Source organism: Acomys minous (assembly GCF_964271855.1).
Source record: "Acomys minous genome assembly, chromosome: 14".
Lineage (NCBI taxonomy): Eukaryota > Metazoa > Chordata > Mammalia > Rodentia > Muridae > Acomys > Acomys minous.
In genome coordinates, this window is record NC_140496.1 from 97357266 (window position 1) to 97382279 (window position 25014).

General features: G+C 39.0%; 1 protein-coding gene across 1 annotated transcript in view; it reads left to right on the forward strand.

The window, feature by feature from the left end:
- Positions 1–25014, forward strand: part of LOC311582807 (uncharacterized protein) — a 353760-nt gene that overhangs the window by 179819 nt on the left and 148927 nt on the right. The gene's annotated exons all lie outside the window — the stretch shown is intronic.

Below are 25014 nucleotides of genomic sequence, written 5' to 3' on the forward strand. Positions count from 1 at the left end.
GAAGACGTCTACAACGAAAATTATAAAATAGTGATAACAAATATCTAAGAGGGCAGAGAAAAGTGGAAAAACTTCTTGTATGTGCAGGATTGCAATAAGAGATATTGTTAAAATATCTGCACAATCTAAAGTCATTTATAGGCTCAATACAACTCTCATTGAGACATAATAATATTCTTTAAAATTTTAGAAAAAAATCCCCAAATTTGTATGAAACTAGATGGGTATAAAGAAACTAAAATAGTCAAAACTAACAAAGAGGGGTATATCACACAACCTGATTTTAAGCCTGTTACACATCTATAGCAACCAAATAGCATGTTACTGACATAAAAACAAATGCACAGACCTGTGGAATAAAATTAAGTGCCTAGGCATGCCCCTTGTGTATACAACTTACTGATTTTGACAGAGATGCTTAGAATATGTCCTGAAGAAAGAACAGCCTTTCAAGTAAATGTTTCTGGGAGATTTTTGGTACCACGTGCAGAAGAATGAACTTTTGACCCCCATCTCTCATTAGATTAAAAAACCAACTCAAAATGCACACAGACCTTTAATATAAGGCATGGAATTATCAAATTACTGGAAGAAAACAGGAGAACGATTCATAACATTAACGAGTAATGGTTTCTTTAAAAAAAATATTTGTTTATACAGGAAAAGACCACAAAAAACTCACAGGGCATAAAAGCAAAAATAGACCTCATGGTGCAGGACTACAATATAAACAACTACGAAGGCTGAGTAGGAGGATTGTGTGGCAATGGCCTCTCCGTGTTACAGAGTTCAAGATTAGTCTGAGCAACTTAGAGAAATCCTGTTTCAAAAAGAAAAAAAAAACCTGAAAAAAAAAGTACTAAATATATAGATTAATGGAAGAATACTTGACAAGAATGCATGAGGCTTTAGATTTTTCAGGGTTGATATGGTGACTTCAAGGTAATTGTCAGAGCCTAGCCCCTTTCTTCTTGTTACTTTACCAATGACTCAAAGAGATATAACAACTCTTCTTCTTATGTCTCCATCTGTGGATTCCACAAAAACCACAAATCTAAGCCGAAACACAGAAACTCTTAAATAAAGTTGTTTCTGGAACTAAAGATGAGAGGCTTTTCTTTTTAAAATTATGACATTTCAAAATATTTTATTTAACCCATTAAATTTATTCATTTAATTAAACGTAATGCAACAGACAAGAGAAAAAGTTGCAAACGGCTTGCTTGTTTAAATGCCATTTGCTCAGAAAGTCATGCCGACTGTGCTTATATGTTTTCCCTCCCTTGAGAAACTCTTAGACAGATTTTTATTCATATATTTTCTACAATTTGTTTGTTTTTGTTCATTGGCACTTGCCTTTGTTTATGTATTAATTAGCACTTCTTCTAACTAAAATGTCAACCCTATATGAACAGAGTCTGGCTTTTAATTGTTCACATCTTTGTACAACTCTTTATAGTAATTAGAAAAATATAGATATTTGATGAGTGTTTATTGATGAAACAAACTAAAAAACATATTTAGAAGTTATGATGGTCTTCAAGAGCTAAATAAGAAGATTGAATAAAGGGCCTGCTATGTAGAAAATCATACATCAAACTGGTATCGAGAGAGTTTTAGAATACATCCTTAGATGCAAGGTATAGTGAAATATTTTACAAAGTGGCTTCTATGTCCAAAGTAACTCTGCATACTGATACATGCTACACATGTGCCCAGAGGGATGTGCCAACGTATTCCACTACACTTGAAGGGAGGTCCCTTCAAGGTATTGTGCTTAGTAAACTCAACATGACTTTAATCCTCTTGTTATTAAATTCACTCAACTTGGAGAACTTTAAGTACAAGTGAAGCTTTTCACACCCTTTCAAGACATGGGAAATTCTAAAACTTATTTGGGAACATTTAATTATTTCAGTAAGCCTTGTACTTTCGCGTCCTGCAACAAACCTTTATCCAAATCCCATGTTTAGTGCAGAGATTATCAAATGAAGTCGATGTGCTTTAAACTCATGGATCACATTTATTTTCATCTTCTTAGCCAACAATATTTTTGTAGCAGTTAGAATTACCAATTACCTTTTAAATGCTGCAGGAGACTTACCATTTTGTCTACTAATCATAATCCCCATGTGTGTGGCAATACTTCCTGTGGGCAGCCATCCTATGCTCATGCAGTATTGTGACACTCTCCTTAAGGATTCTTGAATAAACCAAGACCTATTTGCTCACCCCCTAGGTTAGGAAGCAAAAAATAATCTCTAACCATTCCAGTTAAATTATTGTATTTAAAAAATCCAGAGCTTATTCTTAAAAGTACTATTGAGCATTTGTTTACACAGTAAATAACAGATAGGCCATGCAATGAGAGACCTTCTGTTTCTAGGGCAATTCTCCACATGTAGAACTCAAATGGTTGGTTCCCTTTAGAGTCAGTGGTTCTTGAGTTTCAACATCATGGAAAAGCAGGTTGAGTCTTTTGTTAGGGCTCCTCTTTGACTGGCCTTAGGAGACAATGTCTTGCTGTGTTGCTCCATTCACCAGCCATTGACTCAATTTACCTTCTTCAGCAGATTGCAGTACAATCATTTGTCACTCTGTCTATCTGAATAGCATATCTATATTGAAACATTTGCAGTTCCACCCTCCTTTGTTATTGTTGTTTTGAGATAGGAACTTTTAGCCTAGGCTGGCCTTGAATTTGTGAACATTTCTGTCCTTACTTCCTTCCTTCTTTCCTTCCTTCCTTCCTTCCTTCCTTCCTTCCTTCCTTTCTTCCTTCCAGAGGGTACAATCACGCAAAGCAGAGCATTTCCATTTCGTGGCCGTTGGTTAAAATTGTTTGACTCTCAGTGGCATTACGTACGTCAATCTAATTGAGGTGGAGTCTAAGAATTGTCTTAGCTGAATGGGTCCCTCAGATCAGTCAACTCCAGCTGGTGTGCTGACCATTCTCTCAAAGGAAAAAAACACCAATGAAACATGTTAAGATGTAAAATATTGGTTAATTTTCCAGATTTGGCAACAATATGAAGAAGCTAATGTATCCAAATACCCAATAGGATGAAAGTAGAAATATTGGAATGAGGCCAACTAATAGGTCTTTGAATTGAAAATGTGGTCTCTCTTAGCTATTGTGTTCCAGTGATCTAAGCCAAATACAGACAGAACTTCAAAGAGAAACAATCTAAACGTGGTCTTTCTCTGGGTGATGATGTATTTTTAAATCTAATTTGATAGATAAGTTATCTTCCATATGGTGGATGGCAGATACACTGCTGTGTGAATTGTTCTACATCCTCCTCTGTGATGGTGCTTCTGTGCATGGTCATGAGTCAGCGTATATGAAATACGAAGGTGCTTGCTGTCACAGTATTTCAGATGGACTCACTAGGAAGGCATCAACTATGTGGGGTGAGACTCTCTTAGGATCTGGTCAGAGGGACCAATATTTCATGTTCCTAAAGGAACATTTTTATATTTTTCCTACCTCAATTTTTGTGGAACAAAAGGATGATATGATTTTCAACATGTTGGGAGCAGTGAGAATAATGGATGGATCTGGGTAAGGGTGTTGACATGGGTAAATATATTTGAGAGAGAGAGAGAGAGAGCGAGAGAGAGAGAGCGAGAGAGAATTTTCTGACCCAGCTCTCTTCTATAACTCTGCCTTATGACTTTATCAAGGGGTGTGTAAGATCTCTTCCTCATTGATATTGGTGGTGGGTCTTCGTGACTGCTTCACCACGATGCTTAATCTTCATTGTCAACTTGCTTGGAACTAGCAGGTACACTTCTGAGTGGTCTGTGAAGGCATTTCCAAGAAGGGAGTGAAGAAGGCCCTCCTCTCAGACCGCGTAGCACCCTTTTGGTGGTCGTGTAGATAGAAAAGATCTCAAAGAGAAACAATGCTGCTTTGCTTGTGCACTTTCAGCTCTTGCTAGAGACTACACCCATCCTTCACTAGCATTAGGGCCCAACTTCTTCCTTCCAGTGTGCACTAGGGGCCATCAGGAACCCCCCCCCCCCAGCTCTTTAGCGACAGATTGCGATTGTTGAAGGATCCCCTGCATATCGAACAGCTACCAAATTTTCATCTTTTCCTGTGGGTAAACTACACTAAGTAGGGCCTGTTATGTAAGCTGATCTAATAACTTCTACTTTGTGATACACATTTATTCTCCAGGTTCTGTTTCTCTAGAGATCCGGGACTCACTCATCTACTATGGCGTCTGAGGTGGGATGTAAAAGTGTCATGTACTCCTGCCATTGGAAGCCAGCAATCACGTTGTAAAGCAACATGAGAATCCCATAAGGGGGCCACCACAGCATTGGCTTAGCTCTAGCCAACCCACCATAGCATTGGCTTAGCTCTATCCAATGGCATCAGTCTCTCAAGGAGGGAATGAACTATGTGAATATGGATCTTCCTGTCTCAGGTGACCCCACTGCAGACGATGCTTAATGGAAGAGCCAAGAGCTGTCCCCCACTGAAGTCCTAAGCAAAGTACAGATTTTATGAGTAAAATAAATGATAATCACACTTTTGACACATTATAATTTGGAGCTAGATGACATCAGGCGGCATTAGAGACTAGATTACGCCAGGCTATAATTGCATTAGACACGTCTGTATACAGACAGCGGACCCAAGTCCTTGTCAGTACATTTACGTTTGCTTTCCTTCACTCAGCTACTTCACCCTGGTTTCCATTGCTTTCCTGATATCACCTGCTTATTTTTCATTGTTTTGATTGCTCTTCCCTAAATCCCCTCTCAGATTTTAAAGACCCCAAGCTAGACACATTATGTTAATAAAGGCTTGATTAAAGCTGAGAGTAATTAGAGGATTAAGTGTAATTCCTACATTCTATTATCTTATTTATAGAACTCGATGGCAGGTTCTAACTTTTAATGGCAAGTGCAGAATTTAAGACTTAGACTGACAGTCCTTCTAACTTGAATATAATTTATTTTTTTTTTAGTTTAAGTGGAATATTACAATTATTCATAGCAAGTTATAGAGAACAGTATTATAAATCAGTCTCTGTTTCAACTCTTACTTTTCACCCTGACTGATTATGTAATTGACCAGTCTTCTTCCATACCATTCCACCCTAGGAAGACAACTCCCTACATTGTTTATTATTTCTATTAGTATTTTATAGTTGTGAAATATACAGATATAGATAAATAATTTATCAATTGTTTTAAACTTTCTACAAATGGACTTCATGTCTGAGTATCTATTATATCTCTCATATATATAATGTGTGTATATATATATATACATATATATATGTATGTATGTATGTATACATTTTAACTGAACAACTAAAGGAGTTTGGGCTGAAATTTAATGAGTTTTTTACCTTTCCTTAATTATACATACTTGGTACCTTTTGTACATTTGTATTCTTTGTTGATTTCTCTAATCATTGTTTTCTTTTATTCTTATTTAATTGTAGTTTAAAATTTTTCTTACTTAACTTTTTGTTAATGTGTGCTGTAAATAGTTTCCCTTGGCCCTGGGCTTTCCCTTGCACCTGGACTCTCTGACACCTTTTATTGAGGTTTAATATGTTTAATATTTTCAAACTTTTCCATTACAGTTTGTGCTTTGTTTCTTTACTAAATGAATCTCAACATTTTAGAGACTAAATTATCCTCTCTACATTTTATAAATATAATAATTTACTTATTGTGTTCAGAGTTTTGTTTATTGGAAAATTTATTTCTAATATATGGAAAGAAAAAATTATCATTTATGTATGGATAATTTATTGCTTCTAATCACATTTATGATTATAATTTTTTCTCTGATTTATAACTCCTACCTCAACATTTCTGTACAAGTATGTGTCAATTTCTGTCTCCCATCTTTTGTGCCCCCATCTTTTCACCTGAGGTTGTATTTAAATTCATGTTCCAGTATGTGGTAGAAAAAGCATCTACATCAAATTGTCCTTTTTTCTTTTTACTGTGTGTGTGTGTGTGTGTGTGTGTGTGTGTGTGTGTGTGTGTCTGTTTATGCATGCATGTATGTGTTTACATGTGTGTATATATGTGTGTATGTGTGTTTTATGTGTATATGTGCCTGTATGTGTGTACTGTGTGTGTGTATGTACATGTATGTGTGTCTGTGTGATGTGTGCACATGTGCACATGCAGGTATGCCCTTGTGCTTTCATGCAGAGGCCAGAAGAAACACCACGTTGCCCTGTTCTATAACTCTCTGTTTTATTCCTTGGAGACAGGGTTTCTTATTGATCCTGCAGCCATACTGGTAGGCAAAGTGCTCTACAAATCCTCTGTCTCTGCCTCCTACAGCACTTGATTTGCAGTCACCCGAGCAGCAATGCCAAGCTTTTTAATGGGAGCTGAGATCTCATCTCAAGTTCTCACGCTTGGGTAGAAAGCGTTCTTACCCACTGGGCCATTTCCCCAACTCTCCCACACATAACTTCTCAAAGTTATTCGAATGGTTCTTGCTTATTGACTTTCCCTATGAATTTTAGGATCAACTTTGCATGGTCCACAAAAATACTCTTTAGGTTTTGATGGGACTACCTTATGGCAGAGCTGATAGGTTTATAATTGAGCCTTCCCACTCATAACCACTGGCATCTCCATTTATTAAGTTTCTTTTGAGTTTCTCTATAAAGTTTCATAGTTTTCTTTTCTCCATGAGTGAGGTTAGCCCTTATCATTCAGAGTTTTGCTATTTGTGAATTTACCTACATTCTAAAATATATTCGTAACCCAATATTAATGCTTGGTGAATTTTCTTTGTTGTTTGTGGACATGCAAATAGTGCTGAAGACCTCAATACACAGCAGACTTCCCAATAACTAGAAGAAACCAGTGTCTTTTTTATTTTAAAGCTCTCATACTGCAAACATAAATGTCCTTTTGAGTTTTAGGCAGTACTATGTCTTCCACATCTATGCTGCTGATGCTTCTTCTTCTTCTTCTTCTTCTTCTTCTTCTTCTTCTTCTTCTTCTTCTTCTTCTTCTTTTTCTTTTTTCTTTCTATTTTCAATTTCCAGACAGAGTTTTTCTGTGTAGCCTTGGCTGTCCTGGACTTGTTTTGTAGACCAGGCTGGTATCGAACTCAGAGATCTGCCTGCCTCTGCTTCCCTGAGGCCTGGGATTACAAGTATGTGCCACCAAGCCCAGCCACTCTGCTGTTTAGAATGAACCTCAAGCACTAGACTGACATGCCATCTAATGCTCCTAAGAGCAAGAAGGCAAAACACACCTTATGGAAAAATGATTGTTTGTTAGCAAGAGCTTCATTTAAACATAAGATGTGATGTGGCTTCAAGTTCAATGTGAATGAATTAATAATATGTAATAATAAAAATATAAAAAACTTGTATGTATTGATTAATTGATGGTAATATTGTGACTAGAAGCCTAAAGGAACAGGACACTTGTACAAAATCTAGTAGTATAGTGTGACATTTGCCATGTTGGCATTGAATCACAACTAGTGCAAACTGGCTGCATGTAAAGTTATAAGTATTGTTTTCTCTATACCTGTTCAGGCTCCCAAATAAAGACACAGAGATCTATTAAATTTATTAATAAGGTTTAAGCACTATAGCTGCGCAGCTATTGACTGTCAGCTCTTTATTTACCAATCAGAGATGATGGAAAACAATTTTTATACAATATTGAGACAGGGGAATCCTTCAGTAATAATGACAATGCCAACTTCCAGACTGCAACCAGATCTCTGGGCACAGAAATTAGCATCTGCATATACAGTGCACAAAAATGTCCCCCAACAGCTGTATCCTAAACACTTTCACTAGAGCGGTTTCAAGATACCCAGTAGTGGTATAATTGTGAATAGTTAATCTGTTTTTTATTATATTGTCTAATCTGTTACACAATACTGATCTGGGTATGCTAATTTCATATCCCAGCCTTGTCCTGTTACTCCTAACTATGATACCTGACAGGTTTACTAGGGTTGTTATAACAGAATTCCAGAAACTCGGAGGCTTAAAGCAAATGACTTACGACCTTAAAGATGTTAGAAGTTTGAAATCAAGATGTCAACAGAGCCACATCCCCTCTGAAAAACCGCAGAAGCATCCTTTAAAAGTGTTTCCTTTTCTTCACTTTTGGTAGGAGTTGTCAGGAATGTTTGGTGTCCCTTGACTTGTACCCACATAGCTCTCGTATTTGTCTCCATTGTTTTGGCACATGCTCTTCTCCTGCATGTATGTGGAAGTCTGTGCCTTGTGTAAGGGCGTGGCCACGCTGTTTTAGAAAATTCCCTGTGATGACCACGAGGTGCATAATTTTGACACCAATTTGTCCAGAGTAAGAAACACATAAAACACTGGTAGAGCTCTGTTCTGTGTAGGACTGTAAGGCTGTTTCCAGAAGAGACAGGCATGTCAGTGCGGGTGACACCCATTCAGGTGGTTGTTGTGGGAGGGGGTTGAACACCATGGTAAGAAAAGGCAAATTATTTTCTACTTCTCCTACAGCTGAAACACCCATCTTTTCCTAAGAGTCTAAATCATCAAGATTTTTTTTTTACCTTTATCCTTTTGCACCAGCAGCCCCCCAGGTCCTTAAGCCTCATCCTTGGCTGAGTTACATTACAAAAAGTCCCCATGCTTATAGAGCTTTGGGGATGAGGTTGAGCCATGCAGCTGACATCTCAGGGTCACCAGCTTATAGCTGGTCTATTGTGGTACTCCTCGTAGCTTTCTGTCTGTGTCTCACCACATCATTGTTTCTTCCTGTCTAGGGAACCTTGACTGAAGGCTTCATTTTTATTTAATCATCTAGGCAAGGACCCAGTTTTTAATAAGGCCATATTCACAGGTACTGGGGGGGGGCACGGATTAGTGCTTCAACACATCCTTTTTGGAAAGTAAAATTCAACCCATAATAGATAGATGCTTAACTTTCTGCATGCTAGGACAGAAATTTTCCCCTGCAAAAATATGTATCATTACTAAGGACTATTGGTTAATATTACCAGTTTATAATACATGAAAGAACACAATAACAATTATATTTGTTGTCTGGTCAAATTACTTGCATATAACACCTTTTCCCAATTTTCATTCATTTCTGAATGTTCTTTAAGTTATACTAAATAGATAATCACATTGAATACTGATGCTACTTTGGGTTTCCTAATTTTTGTATTTTTAGTTCATTTATTCACATTATTAAGACTTCCGAAGTAGAAGATGTGACACTGGGACGGTAACCTAGCAGGAGTATTGTTTTGTTTGTGCTTTAACTGGGAATTATTCTGTAATTTTTATCATTAAATACGACAATTGCTACAGGCTTACAATATTTCTCAGGTTAAGAAAATCTATTTCTAGTCATGATTTTAGAGATCTTTTAAATTAAATTTTGAGGGATCATTACTTTTGCTGCAACTGTTAAAAATGTTATATGGTTTTATTTCCTTCTTTATACCAAGTCGAAAAGATAGAAATGGAGCAGTAAATAAAATTCAGGCGGTGGGAATAGAGAAAGAAGCACAAAAAATATCCTGGGATGGCTGTTTTCTTTTATTGCTTTGAAAGTATAAAATAGTGAAAGTGGAGAGCCACCTTAGAGTTGGTAATAAGGCAATATGATCAATAATAGTTAGCACTGGTCCACAAATCCCTACTAAACATAGAAATAAAGGGCATGTATTCCATCCTGCGGTTTATAAAGTATAATTATTTTCTGATTTCAGATGAAGCACTAGAACCAATAGCAAAATATTGAGTAATGAAGGTAAGACACCCATAACACTTTATTAGTTACTTTTCATATTACCACAACAAAATGCTTGAGTTCAACAATGCAAGGAAGGAAAGTTTTACTCTGACTCACCTCACATTTTGAGGGTGTAGTCCACTGTGTGTGTGTGTGTGTGTGTGTGTGTGTGTGTGTGTGTGTGTGTGTGTTTGTGTGTGCGCATGTGCGCACAAGTTCAGAGGACAGCTTGTAAGAGTCCATTCTGTCTTTCCACCAAGTGGAGATTCTGGGGATTGAATTCAGACTTGCTGGCAATCCCTTTACCTACTGAGCCATCTTGTTGCTCCCACACCCCTTTTATTGAGTGTGAGTATTGGTCCCACATTTAGGCAAGGTCTTCTTAGTTAAATCTCAGTGGGAGAGAACTCCCTCATAGACATGTCCAGAGGTGTGTCTTCCAGGTCATTCTTGAATGCAGACAAGCTGACAGTGAATATGAACAGGCCTGTACTTTGGCCTTGAAGATAGTAGAATCTGACTTCCTCTTCATGATGAAATGGCTGATTGGAATTCAGTCTACAGAGTGTATAGATTCTCAGTGGCCACCCGACAGTCATTTGCCAAAGCTCTTTCTCTTTCCTTGCCCATTCTTTCTTATAGCCAAAGTTTCCATTATTTTTGGAACGTTTATAGTACAGAGATAGATAAAAGTTTGGGGAATAGGACTAGTTAAAAACTTGGCTCACATCTACACAAAACTTCCTAAAACTTGTTAATACCAAATATTTGGACAGACTTTGACACTGGTCTAACTCGTTAGATGACAACTTGGTCCTAGCTTGGACATAACCTCTGCATTCATCTTTTTAATATGGGTAACAGCTTGTTGTTTACATTTTAGGACTACTTTCTGACATCAAACCTTCTGCGTAAAAATGCAGAGGAGCAAGGAGGTCGTGGCTTCATTCCAGTTTCTCTGCAGTGAGGAAATCTCGGTTTTAAAAATGTCTTTACTTACGAGCTATTGCTCTCAGTTGTTGGTAGCAGGGTTATTTGTGATTGAAGGCTCAAAGTGAAAAACCCAGAAAGTAAGGGGCACAAATATAGCCTGGCTTGATACATACCGAGTAAATCCCAATGAAAAATGAATATTTCTGCTGCTTACCTACATGTGTTTCAAGTTCTTAAAATGACTACAGAATCAGTGTTCAGAAAATGCTGTCAGTAAGTCTTTCTCCCTCTCCTTGTTCCCCGCTTCTTCCTTTTTCTTTCTCAACACTCCTTTTTGTGTTCAGTGAATATGTACAAGACAGGTGGGTCAAGAGTACTTAGTTTCTAGTACTTCAGGAGCACTTAGTGAATGATTCTTATCATTTTTGATGTAAGTATGTGCATGTGGTATGTGTATTGTGTATGTGCAGTGTACATGTGCATGTATGCTCAGGCATGGAGGCCAGAAGAGGATGTCTGGTGTCCTGTGTTATCACTCTTGTTCTCACTGTCTTGATGCAGGGTCTCTCACTGAACCTGGAGGGGTGCCCAGCAAACTCCAGTGTTTCTCATGTCTCTATCCTTCTCCTATGCTGGAGTTATAGCAGCTTGTGGGCACCCCTGGACTTTAGGTGGGTGCTGGGGACGCTGTGATTCATGGTCTCATACTCAGCACACACTCTTACCTCCTGAGCCATCTTCCCTGGTCAGCAAGCCAGCAGGCTTTTGTAATGAGATAAACACAAGTTTTGGTGTCATTTGTTATCACAAGGCAGAGAGCATTATAACAGGAATCTTGATTCCTCCTTCTGGTCAGAGATTAGAGAAATGGCCTTGATAATGGATGTCAGCTTCTATCTCTAGTGACATTCCTATAGAAACAGTGAAACAAACTTGAGCAACTTTGGTTCAAACATGATGGAAAGTAGCAACAGATAACTTGAAGACTGTGTAAAAGGTTAATGGGTTACTATTTAAATAACATGTAAAGGTTATTTTTTTCTACTTTTAAGGTCTGATTTTTCTAAGCTCACACATAAATTCCTTTTTATAATGGGTAAGCTGCTTTTCTCAGCTGCATACTGTCATTCCTAAACAACCCTAGAGCTAAAAATTTTAAGTGCTGTCACCCAAAATTACTAAACAGAACTTACTCTTTAATTTGTCTGTCACTCTCACTGTCACTTCTCTTGCACTTTTATGGAGAGGCATTCGTTCAACTGTCATATCTCAAGTCCTTTAAAATACAAAGCAAAAGCCCCAACTCACTCTCACGATGGCCACAAAGGTCACCTAAAGTTGCTGGGGGCTCTCTGACTTAGAACTTTGGGAGTAAACTGTGTTAATAAAATGTGAGTTAACGGTCACCTTTTCTTCATTGAATGAAATATTCAAGATAGTTAACTTATGATAAGTAGAGGTTTCTTTGGAAGTTCTGGTCTAAAGATTACTTGGGCCTGTGGCAAGGCAGTAGATACCTCGTCATGGGATCACATAGTGGGGCAAATCCACAGGCTTCATGACTAGAGAGGGGTTACTGACATAACCCATTGCTAGTAGCACTATTCTCTCCTCTGAAGGAATACTGCAGTGAACCAAGGGTCCCGCACAAGACTCTAACTCCATCCATAATTTTTGAGCAGCACCAACTTGGCCACAAAAAGTAGTAAACCTTTCATTTTTCTCAACGGATACTCTTTGTAGATGGATGATCTAGATGGATGATTCTAAGGTCTGTCAGTAAGTGACAACATGTGGAAAAGCAAGAATAAAGGCATGGAGGTAGATTTAAGTCAGATGTCTTTAAGCTTTGTTAAGATTCTACTTAACAATGGCTTGCTGTAGTATGACACCTCAGAGAAGTATATGAACAACTGATTTGAGTTTCTTAATGAAAGATATACAGAATAAGGCTGGAGAATTGGTTATGAGCAGTTGCTCATGTAGAGGACCACAGTTTGACTCCCAGCACTCACACAGTTCCATGGGATCTGATGTTCTCTTCTGGCCTTCATGAGCACCAGGTGCACAAATGGGGCACATAACATGCAAGCAAACACTCATATACACAAGATATAAAGATGTAATGAACGTGCACCAACTAATGGGCATGATGCATCAAAAAGCTAAGTCTACTTGAGTTAGCTTTACCTATTAGGTATATACAATTAGGGGGAAACATTAAAGGAGGGAATACTTTACCCATCTGCTTTTTTCTACGTCTCAGTATATGGGATTTCGGGGGCATGCCTATTGATTTGGGTATGAAGATTCTGTTTGGATTCCAAAGGTCCGCTGAATTCTTGATTACTTTAGGAGCTGCTAAAGGATGCTTGAGGTTCACATCAGGGAAGAACACACTGTCAAGAGATTAAAATAAGGCCCCAAGAAGAGGCAGAGAATACATTTCTTCCATCTCTGCCACAAGTCTCATTCAACTATTTCAAGAAGTCTTTGGGTAGTCAAGAGTAGAGGGAAAGTTAAGGACTCTGCCATCATGTAGTGACATGTCGTTATCTCTTTCTGCTCCATAACAGGCACCACGACCTGTGGATAGCTAATTTTTTTATTGCAATGACCAAATGTATGATTAAAACAACTTAAAGAGAGAAAATTTTATTTTAACTCAGGAGAGTGAAGCAGCTGGATGCAGAGTGAAGGGGGTTTGCATAGCTTTCTCATTTCTTTAGTCTAGGGCCTCAGCCCTGGGCCTAGGGCCTGGTGCCACCCACTGATTGAGTGGGTCTTGCCACTTCCTGTAGCATGGTCTGCCCCTCACAGACATGCCCAGAGATCATAGGCAACTCTAGGCTCTGTAGAGTTGGCAACCAGGATCAGCCATCACAGGAGGTGACACTCCATCATTGTAGATGTTACCGTAGAAGCCAGTCCATGCAGTGTGAAGCATACAACTCCCTGGCCCATCAAAGGACCCTGCACTTTCATTTCACTTTTACCAAGTCCTGAGATGAGTCCACAAAGCATATTTGGCTTGTGCTGTTTCATACAGAGCACTTAGCTTTGCTTTATGCATTTCCTAACTACAGATTTCTTATTTCTATATTTTGTCTCTGGAGTCTTGTCAAGAATTAGGGTCAGGGAAAGGACGATCTTGTCATTCTAGATCATGTTGTCATGGAAGCTTCTCTATACATGGCCTCTAACTATGCAGTTTAGCCTGACCCTTGGCTCTTCTTCAGCACTTTCTATGCTGTCTGGAAGGCTAAGACAAAAGAAGGGGAAATGAGTGAATGGAAGGGAAAATCCTCACTGAAGGTCAGTAGCACCAATGTGTGGTGCGGGGCTGGGGATAAAGAGGAATGCCAGAGAGCAATGATGATGCCCCTCCCCTGCTTCCTGGCTGACTGTGAAGCAAACACGCCTCAGTTGCACACTGCTCCGCCATCATGTAGGCTCACCCGCTCCATCAGAAACCTCTAAAGCTGTGAGCCAAAACAGCCCCTTCTTCCCCTAAGTTGCTTGTACCAGGTATTTTGGCTATAGCAGCAATAAAAGAAACACATACAGTACCAATATCGGCCTTCAGTTCAGAACCTGGGCAGTAATTAATAAAGGCCACTGTCTATTTTCGATTTTCAAATAACTATGACTTTTAAGGTAAAACCATTCAGTGAAATAATATTAGAAACTTGAGGTCTGTGAAGTACTTTTGACACTCGATCTACAGATTATTTTTTCCCCATATGATACAGGTTAAGTTTTAGAAAAGTTGATTTTTCAGGTTTCTAATGAAATCAGCAGCAGCTGGGGAGGACATGCCAACCTCTGGGAGACTCATTTTGTGGAGTGCTATGTAGAAAGTAGGAACTGAGACTTTGATCTTCTTACTATGGCTTGAGCATGGCCCTCCGCCCCAGGTTTATGTGGAGAGCCTTAATTCTTAAATGTGGTAGTGAGGGGGCGGGGCTACGGTTCTGTGTTTGGGTTATGATATCACACCCTTTCCCCCCATGAATGGATTCATGCCTTTCTCTCAGCAATGGGTTAGTTATTTAAGGAACTGGTCTCTTGCTACTCTCTCCCCACCTGCCAATTTCTTCCATGCTAAGAGGCAGCTCAAGGCTCTCACTGAATGCGGTTCTTCTATTTTGGCTTTCCAAACTCCTAATTTGTGAGTCACAGTCTCCTTTATAAATGACAGTGCCGTGTATTTTGTTATGATCTTTGAAAACAGACAGAAATGCTTCTTGCATAGAGTCTCTGTCTGTAGCTTGGCTCATATTTGCCTGGAGGTAAGGAGCTGCATCCATATCTAACTCCCAAGTACAAGTGAGGGACACATATTTTTCTGACTGGCTTCCTACCTTTTTCCCTTTGTGAATTTTAACTAAGGTTCATTTTAGGAAATTGTGCTTATATGTTAAAATCTTTATTGATGTGAGGCTCTACTTTAGTATATGTAATGATTCAGAACTCTGTGTCCAGGCTACTTTTTGAGTGCCAACAATGTGCTTTAATTTATATACTACAGTCTTCGCTTTAGTCTTCAACGTTTTAGACTTGCATGGTACATTTATCAGGCGCAATTCTGAAAGTTCTTATGTGGGCTATGTGTAGTGTGGGCTTAATAGAGCACATTAATAAACCCACACTTAATAACTGCACTAAAAGCCACTTCCATCTGGATTTACTGGCACTAAGTGGAGACATTACAGAACTTTGGGAATTTGATCAAGGCGCCAGATACTAATCTTAGATTTCAAAACCATGGAATCTAACTGCTTAAACATGGGAAAACAAAGCAACTGAGGACAGGCTTTTGGTAAAAGCACTGCAGTGTGGATTAATAATTAATGCGCTGAATGTACTTTACAATAAACTCCATCCTAATGGATTTCTTTCGATTGCTGAATTGGCAGTGGAATCTCTCATGGCTTCATTGACTTAATTCTTCAACATTCCATGCTAGACTTATTGGGTTAAAGGACAACGTCCTGTTATTATAGAGCTATTTAAATCTATTTAGAAAGCATAATTAATTAAAAATATTGATGGAGATTGTAAAAATTATAAAGAAATTGACAATGATACAAAAATAAATTGTAAATTGAAGTCTTTAAAAGGGAAGTGCCATAATTTCCCCTGGTGGTAAGCAAGCAACTTTTACTAGGTTAAAACTGCTCAAAATTCAACTAACGCTTTTCTTGAAGATGATGTTTGATATTTATCTTATGTAGACAACACAGATGAGATACCCAGTGAATGAATCTAAAAATAACCACGTTTTAGAAATAAGCAGCAAAAATTCTGATTTGCATCAATTCTGAAGGCAAAAATTAGAAGTAGACACGAAAAGTAAACATGGGGAAATATACTATTTGTAATGTTTTCCAGTCTAGTACTTAGGGTTTTTTTCCCCCCAGAAATAGAATACAAGTCCTTCAGGAATCCCTCACAACACAAGGCAAATGGCAGACCAAATAGACTATGTCTAAGCAAAGTTAGTTTGTCTTTCCCAATCTTGCCTCACTCTTACAGAAATTGCATTGGTTTATATTTGCGTCCTGCATTCCTTCCTTAGAAGATGGTCATTCTGAAGTTACAGTGCGTGGTCACTGTGAAATGTGCCATTTGTCATTTGTTTTCAGAGTCCTTTAATTCTTATTCTTGGGTAATCATCATCTAACATTCATATCAAGGTATACCTGTCACAAAAGGTATTTTTTTAAAAAATATTATGATGCTATTTTTTGTATTTATTTTCTTTATTTGTTTATTCACTTTACATCCTGGTTGTAGTCCCATCCCTCCTCTCCTGCCAGTCCCACTCTCCCATCCTCTCCCTCTCTCCCCTTCCTTATTCTTCAGAAAAGGGTAAACCCCCTTTCCACCCACCTCAGCTCATCAGTTTACTTCAGGACTGAGCATGTGCTCTTCCCTCATTGCCTGGGGAGGCAGTCCTGTCAGGAGAAAGTGATAAGGAAGCTAGGAACAAAATCCATGTCAGAGACAGCCCCTGCTCCCATTACTAGAGGACACACATGAGGCCTGAGGGGCCTAGTTCCAGTCTATGTGTGGTCCTCGATTGGTGCTTCAGGCTCAGAAAGCCCCTCCGAGCCCTGGTTAGTTGGTTCTGTTGGTCTTCTTGTGGAGCTCCCGTCACCTCCAGGTCCTTTTCTCCTTCCCACCATTTTTTCACAAGACTTCCTATACATCGCCCAATATTCGGCTGTGAGTCTCAGCCTCTGTTTCAAACTGCTTCTAGGCTCCTGTCTGGAAGCACAGCAGAGTATCACTAGCAGGGTCATGAGTTGGCTTTCTGCCATGGCATGGGTCTTGGCCTGGACCAGGCATTGGTTTGACATTGCTTCAGTCTCCCCTCTATCTCATCTATTTTTATCCCTGCACATCTTGTAGGCAGGGTAAATTTTGGGTTGAAGGTTTTGTAGGTGCACTGATGGTTCGCCCTCTCTCTCCTAGGTGTCTTGTCTAGTTAGGGGACAGTCCTCTTTAGTCTCTATGATCCCTGCTACTATGAGTCTCTGGTAGAGTCCCCACCCCCGTATTCTCCCAGGAACCCACCCTGACTTAGGTCTCCAGCTTGTCACAGAGACACCCACCCCCAATCACAGTTTCTCTTTACCCTGCAGGCCTTCTGCCCTTCTGCCCATGCTCTCCCCAGGTCTGATCTTTACCCTTATCTCTCTCTATATGTATCTTGTCCCTCTCTTCATCCACTTCATATGTCTATTCTGTTTCTCCTTCTGAGTGAGACTGAAGCTTCTTCCCTTGGATCTGGCTTGCTATTTAGCTTCTTTGGGTCTGTGCATTATAGTATGTTAATCCTGTACTATATGGCTAAAATCCACATATAAGTGAGTACATACCATGTGTGTCTTTCTGGGTCTGGGTTGTCTCACTCAGGATGATCTTTTCTAGTTCCATCCATTTGCCTGAAAATGTCATGATTTCTTTGTTTTTAATAGCTGGGTAGTATTTCTTTGTGTAAATGTACACAAAAGTTTCTCTATCCATTCTTCAGTTGAGAGACATCTGGCTATTCCAAATAGAGCTGCTCTGAACATAGTTGAGCAAGGGTCCTTGTATGGTGGAGCTTTTTTTGGGTATATAACCAGGAGTGGTATAGCTGGGTCTTGAGGTAGAACTATTCCCAGTTTTCTGAGAAAGTGCTGGATTGATTTCCAAAGTGGTTGTACAAGTTAGCACTCCTACCGGCAATGGAGGAATGTTCTCCTTTCTCCACATCCTCCCCAGCATGTGCTGTCACTTGAGTTTTTTCCCTTGGTTTTTTGAGACAGGGTTTCTCTGTGTAGCCTTAGCTATCCTAGACTCACTTTATAGACCAGGCTGGCCTCAAACTTACAGTGATTTGCCTGTCTCTGTCTCCTTTGTCAAAAACCAAGCATCCACAGTCTGTGGGATTATTTCTGGGTCTTCTATTTGATTCCATTAATCAACCAATTTATTTTTATGCTAGTACCATGCAGTTTTTATGACCTTGCTCTATAGAATAGCTTGAAGTTAGGGATGAAGACGCCTCCAGAAGTTCTATTATTGTAAAGTATTGTTTTAACTATTTTGGGTTTTTTGTTTTTTCATATGAAGTTTATAATTGTTCTTCCAAGGTCTGTAAAAGTGTTGGTATTTTGATGGGGATTGCATTGAATCTATAGATTTATTTTGGTAAGATGGTCATTTTTACTGTGTTAATCCTACTGATCCATGGGCATGGGAGATCTTTCCATCTTCTAATATCTTCTTCAGGTTTTTTTTGTTTTGTTTTGTTTTTGTTTTTGTTTTTTTGTCAGACTTGGAGTTCTTGTCATACAGGTCTTTCATTTGCTTGATTAGAGTTACACTGAGATGTTTTATATTATTTGTAGCTATTATAAAGGGTATTGTTTTCCTAATTTCTTTCTCAGCTTGTTTGTCATTTGTATAGAGAAGGACTACTGGTGTTTTTGCATTAATCTTGTATCCAGCCATTTTGCCGAAGGTGTTTATCAGCTGTAGGAGTTGTCTGGTGGAATTTTTGGGGCCAGTTATGTATACTATCATATCATCTGCTAATAGTGATAGTTTGACTTCTTCCTTTCCTATTTGTATCCCCTTAATCTCCTTTAGTGGTCTTATTGTTCTATCTAGGCCTTCTAGTACTACATTGGAGAGATGTGGAGAGAATGGACAGCCTTGGGATTGCTTTGAGTTTCTCTTCATTTAATTAATGCTGGCTATTGCCTTCTTGTTTATAACCTTTATTATGTTTAGGTATGGGCCTTGTATCCCGTATGTCTCCAAGACATTTATCATGAAGTGGTGTTGGTTTTTGTCAAAAGTTTTTTCTGCATTTAATGAAATGATCATGTGATATTTTTTTCTCTCAGTTTGTTTATATGGTGGATTACATGAATGGATTTTCCTATGTTGAACCATCCCTATATCCCTGGGAAGAAGCCTATGTGATCATGGTGGACAATGTATTTGATGTGTTCTTGGATTTGGTTTGTGAGTATTTTATTGAGCAGTTTCACATCAAAATCATGAGTGAAATTGGTCTGAAGTTCTCTTTCTTTGTTCAGTTTTTGTGTGGATTCAATATCAGGATGACTGTGGCCTCATAGAACAAGTTTTGCAATGTTCTTTCTGTTTCTGTTTGGTAGAATGATTTGAAGAGTATTGGTATTAGCTCTTCTTTGAAAATCTGGTAGAATTTTGTGTTAAATTCATCTAGACCTGGGTTTCTTTTGGTTGGGAGACTTTTGAGAACCGCTTTAATTACCTTAGGACTGTTTAAACCATTTACCTGATCTTGATTTAACTTTGGTAGGTGAAATCTATCAAGAAAATTGTGCATTTTCTTTAGATTTTCCAATTTGGTGGAGCATAGGATTTTGAAGTAAGACCTCATAATTCTTTAGATTTCCTCAGTATCTGTTGTTATGTCTTCCTTTTAATTCCTGATTTTGTTAATTTGGGGATGATTTCTCTGCCTTTTAGTTAGTTTGGCTAGAAGTTTGTCAATCTTGTTGATTTTCTCAAAGAACCAGCTCTTGGCTTCATTGATTCTTTGTCTTGTTCTCTTTGTTTCTAATTTATTGATTTCAGCCATGACTTTGATTATTTCCTGCCATCTTCTCCTCTTGGATGTGTTTTCTTTCTTTCTTTTTTCTAAAGCTTTCAAGTGAGCTGTAAAGTTGCTAGTATTTGATCTCTCCAGTTTCTTTATGAAGGTACTTAGTGCAATGAACTTTCTTATTTAGCACTGCTTTCATGGTATCCCATAAGTTTGGTTATGCTGTGCCTTCATTTTCATTGAATGTTAGGAAGTCTTTAATTTCTTTCTTTATTTCTTCTCTGACCCAGTGGTCATTGAACAGGGAGTTTTTCAGTTTCCATGAGTGTGTAGGATTTTTGTTATTTCTGTTGTTGTTGAGGTCTTGCTTTAATCCATGGTGGTCTAATGAAGAACAACAGGTTAATTCAGTTTTCTTGTATCAGTTGAGGTTTGTTTTGTGACCAACTATATGGTTGATTTTGGAGAAGGTTCTGAGAAGAAAGTATTTTCTTATGTGTTTGGGTGAAAAGTTCTGTAGATATCTGTTAGGTCTATTTGATTCATTGCTTCTGTTTCATTATTTTTTTATTTAGTTTTTGTTTCAATGATTTGTCCACTGGTGTGAGTAGGGTGTTGAGGTCTCTCACTATTAATGTGTAGGGATCAATGTGCATTTTTACAGATGTGGGTGCTCTTGTTTTGGGGGCATAGATGTTCAGGATTAAGATATCTTCTTGGTGGATTTCACCTTTGATGAGAATGAAATGTCCTTCCTCATCCCTTTTCATTAATTTTGGTTTAAAGTATATTTTACTTGACATTAGAATGGCTACTCTAGCTTGCTTCTTGGGTCCATTTGCTTGGAAAACCTTTTTTGCAGTCCTTTACTCTGAGGTAATGGCTATCTTTGTTACTGAGGTGAGTTTCTTGTATGCAGCAGAATGTTGAATCCTGTTTATCCAACCATTCTGTTAGACTGTGTCTTTTTATTGTATAGTTGGGTTCATTGATGTTGGTAGATATTAGTGACCAATGTTTGTTATTTCCTTTTATTGTGATGTTGGAGCTGATATGTGTTTGTGTGCTTGTCTTGTTTTGGTTTTGCTGTTGTGAAGTTATCTCTATCCTGTGTTTTCTTGGGTGTAGTTGACTTCATTGGGTTAGAGATTTCCTTCTAGTCTTCTGTAGAGCTGGGTTGGTGCATAGATATTGCTTAAACTTGGTTTTATCAGGAATAGCTTTTTTTTCTCCTTCTATGGTGATTGAAACCTTTTGCTGGTTATGGAAGTCTGGGCTGGCATCTGTGGACTCTTAGTGTCTGTATGATATCAGCACAGGGCCCTCTGGCTTTCATAGGCTCTGCTGAGAAGTCAGGTATGATTCTGATAGGCTTGGTTTTATAAATTACTTGGCCTTTTTCCCTTGCCACTTTTAATATTTTTTCTTTTTTCTGTAGATTTAGTGTTTTGATTATAATATGGTGTGAGGAATTTCTTTTCTGGTGTAGTCTATTTGGTGTTCTATAAGCCTCTTGTTTTAAAGACATCTCTTTATTTAGGTTAGAAAAATTTTCTTTTATGATTTTCTTGAAAATATTTTCTTGTCCTTGGAGCCTGGAGTCTTCTTGATTTTCTATTTCTATTATTCTTGGGTTTCATCTTTTCATGATGTCCTTGATTTCATGGATGTTTTATATCAGGAATTTTTTGATTTAATATTTTCTTTGACAGTTGTATTATTTTCTTCTATTGTATCTTCTGCTTCTGAGATTCATTTGTCCATCTCTTTTATTCTGTCGGTGTTGTTTACTTCTATGGTTCTTGTTCTCTTCTTTAAGTTTTTCATCTCCAGTATTTTCTCTGTTTGTGTTTTTTTATTGATTCTATTTCCATTTTCATGTCTTAATTGTTTTATTCATTTCCTTTACTTGTTTGATTGCATTTTCCTATATATCTTTGATGGCCTCTATTTATTTGATTGTATTTCTTGCATTGCTTTGAGGGATTTCATTTCCTTTTTAAATGGCCTCTTTTTGTTTAATTGTATTTTCCTGTATTCATTTGAGAGTTTTGTTTATTTCCTCTTTATATACCTGTAACATCTTCAAAAGCATACATTTAAGGTCACTTTCTTGGGTTTCTGCTGCCCTTGAATAGCCAGTGTTTTGGGGTGGTTCTGAGGAAGGCATATTGCCCAGGTTTTTGTTGATTGTATTCTTTCACTGGCCTTTAGCCATTTGTTTGTCCTTGGCACTGGCTGTTTGTTGCTGTAAACTTCTGGGTTTCTCAGACCTTTGTGATCCAGTAAGATCCTACTAGACTCCTCAGGAGACCTAATATGTCTGAACTGAAGGCTGGATCTGCTTATCTCTGGAGTCTATAATCCTCTTCAGGATGGTGGGGGAAAGTTTGGGGAACATAAATGGCATGTTTCAGAATCACTCGTTCAGTGTGTTTCTAGCCTAGCCAACTCTGTGGTCTTGGCACTCAGATTCTTCTGGGATCCACTATCTTGGACCTAGGACTCTGTATGTTCCTATTGTTCAGTTGATCTCCCCTGCGGGACCATTGGGATCATGGATTGGAGGTTGGGGTGCTGTCTCCAGTTTCCAGGCACTGCCCTGAGGGAAGCAGAAGGAATCTGAGGTCTGATTGCTGCATTGGAGTACCCTGGAAGCGTGCACTCATGCTCAAGTAGGCAGAGAGCACTGGGTGGGCACTGCAAGCCAGGATCAGGGCCATGTGTGATTCTTGGACTTGGGGGATGGCCACAGAGGGCCTGGACCTGTGTGTCTCCCGATCCTGGAATGGTGTTTTGGAGATAGCTTTCAGGTTACTCACCAGATCCACAATCTCTGACTTTCTGCTGTTCAGGCTCGGTAGCAATCCTTTTACCTATTCGAGCCATCTTGTTGCTCCCACACTCCTTTTATTGAGTTTGAGTATTTGTTCTCCACTGCCATCTTGGAAACTGCTATTATTTATTTCTAAAAGCTAATTTGAACATTACTGTAGTGTAAGTTTTTATTTCTTTTATGTATAACTTTGGGATGTGGAAATGCTTTTAGTTCATCCTCAGTTGAAAACAAACTCATGAAGGGGCATATGATCTTGGTCAACTGAAAATAGACTCAGGAGAGGCACATGAAAACAGACCTGTGAGACCTGTGATGTTTTTCTGAAACTGTCTTGTGAGAGGGCATGTGATATTTTGCTGAAAACAGACACATGTGAGAGGCACATGATGTTTAAAAAGAATATAAATAGAAGCCCCCCCCCCACATTGAGATGATACTTTTGCATTGCTACATTGTGCAACAGTTTACATTGCTTTGCTGGTCTTCAGAGAACTGCTATTCTGGCTAAGTCTGGCCACTTTCACTGACTACTGCCAGTTAGGACCCTTGTTGTTTCTGCTGGATTGTGCTGCCACTGCTGATTCCTGTTTCTGTTTAGTGCTTGGTATTGGACTAGACTGCTGGTATCCTGACAATGCAGAGCGGACTTGGTCCAAGGAACTACATCTAGAAAGGTCCACAACCTCCGCCCCTATTACTGTCATTCTCTCCTACCTCTGGTCAGTGGGTTGGAAGGGATGTAGAAGAATTTAAGAACATTAAATAACTTTGGTTTTTGAAACATCTGGGCCTGCACATCACTGTATCTTATGGGCATATTTATACAGAAAAAATATACCACTGGCATCAGTGGTGACTTTTATGGGAAGAGTAAAGACTTGGGTTTCTGTCACTAGGGACCCTCTTTTACACACACACACACACACACACACACACACACACACACACACACACAAGTTTTACTTATCTTTATGGCAACCTTGGGAACACATGCAAACTGCAGTGTATATACAAAACTTCTCTATATGGATCCCCACAGAGCTGGGCATCCTCTATGTTCCAGCTACTTCAAATATATGAAAGACCTCAAACACTTGCCAATGTGGGAATGAAAATGTAAAATACGTAGATGATGTTGGAGCTTAGAACGTTTCATTGTTAATTAGAAAAAAATGCAGATTAACACAGGAGGACAGAGGATGGAGGGGGTTTCTAGATGAAACAGGAAGGTGATACTGAGCAAGGCTTTGAAAGAGGGTATCTAGGTGGAGAGCATCCCAAGATAGAGAATTTTCAGTGCATGTAAAGAGCGTAGGGAAAGAGCACGCCTCACAGGAAATACAAGGCGGCTGGGGGGGGGGGCTGGGGCAGAATGAAGAGAGCAAACCAAGTAACACAGGGCATTTGGCTCCCCTGGAAGGAAAGGGGGGAGCCACTGCAGGACCTTGAGAAGAGGGGTGCTGCAGTCTCACCTGAGTTTGAAAAGCATCACCAATCTGTATTTTCTTAGATGAGCTGTAAAGGAGCAGGGTTAGCTGGGAGCCCAGTCCAGAGGCTAACACGTTAATCCAGAAGAGGAATGGCTGGTGATGTCTCAGACCAAGAAAAAGTCAGTAAAACAAGAGGAGAAATAGGAATAATTTGAATATATTTTGAATGAAGAATCAAGAGAATTAAGTCAGAAGAGAAAGGCATGAAAGGGGGGCTCTGAGGTGTTTGTTTGTTTTGTTTTGTTGTTTTTATATGTGTGAACCACTTGAAAGAGGATGTCTTTCCACTGCCATGAACTTAACTGAAGGGAGCAGGTTTGGGAATGCTGACGAGCGTAGGATTTCCAAGGTATAGGCATAGTGTTTTCTATATCTACGGCTATATTTGTGGCAACTACTGAACAGATAGGTAGGAATTTAGGAGAGAAATCTGGTGTAGATCTGTCCCTTTGACAGTTGTCATTGTGTTTATGGCCATTTGAAGCCCTCAGTTGAACAAGACCACTAAAGATACTAAATAATAAGCCTGGCTCCCCCAAGTACCTTTATGCTCTGGCCTAAAGGCAGACTAACAGAAACTAATGTGCAAATGCAGTTGTGATGGCATGCTATGAATGACAGTGCTCTAGAGCTCTGCAGCACAGGAAGCCAGGGCCAAGCTTCTGCAGAGTGACACTCCCAGAGAGCCTTGAAGGATAAGTCTTGTGTTTAAAGGGGAGAAGCTGAGAAAAGAGCATCAAGGAAGAAAATAGTCCCAGCAAGTAACAGAAGGCAGGTGAGTTTCCAGATGTTTGTTGAGCAGAGTGTAGGTGAGGAAAGAATGTGGCAGCACGTGGAAAATAATCTGAAATGAAGTTGCAGAGGAAGGCATGGAGTGTATTAGAAACACTCATGTGAAGACCATG